Raw genomic sequence first — 329 nt, 5'->3', positions numbered from 1 at the left:
GCCGCCGCCACTGCCACCGCCGCTGGCGGCGGCAGCAGCTGCGCCGCCGCCGCAGCAGCAGCCGCCGCCTCCGGTCGCTATACCGGCGGCGCGTCAACGCCGTCACCCAAAGATGACGACGGAAGCAGTGAAGTGGTCACCACCCCCAGCGACTCGCCATTGCTCATGGCAACGGATTCACCGCCGCCTCCCCAGAGCGCAGTTGAGTACTACCAGTACCACCACCAGCACCACAGTCACAAGTATTACACCGGCTCTCTGCAAAGCCACCACCAGCAAACCATCCATCACTTCCACCACCAGCACCACTACCACGGCGGGCCGACCGC

General features: G+C 66.3%; 1 protein-coding gene across 1 annotated transcript in view; it reads left to right on the top strand.

The window, feature by feature from the left end:
- VOLCADRAFT_98864 (uncharacterized protein) overlaps nucleotides 1–329 on the top strand; it is a gene marked incomplete at both ends in the record, with an annotated part of 28,392 nt that overhangs the window by 21,070 nt on the left and 6,993 nt on the right. The window lies entirely within an intron of this gene.

The sequence above is a fragment of the Volvox carteri genome (assembly GCF_000143455.1).
Source record: "Volvox carteri f. nagariensis unplaced genomic scaffold VOLCAscaffold_78, whole genome shotgun sequence".
NCBI lineage: Eukaryota > Viridiplantae > Chlorophyta > Chlorophyceae > Chlamydomonadales > Volvocaceae > Volvox > Volvox carteri.
This window is presented reverse-complemented; position numbering and strand designations above follow the sequence as displayed.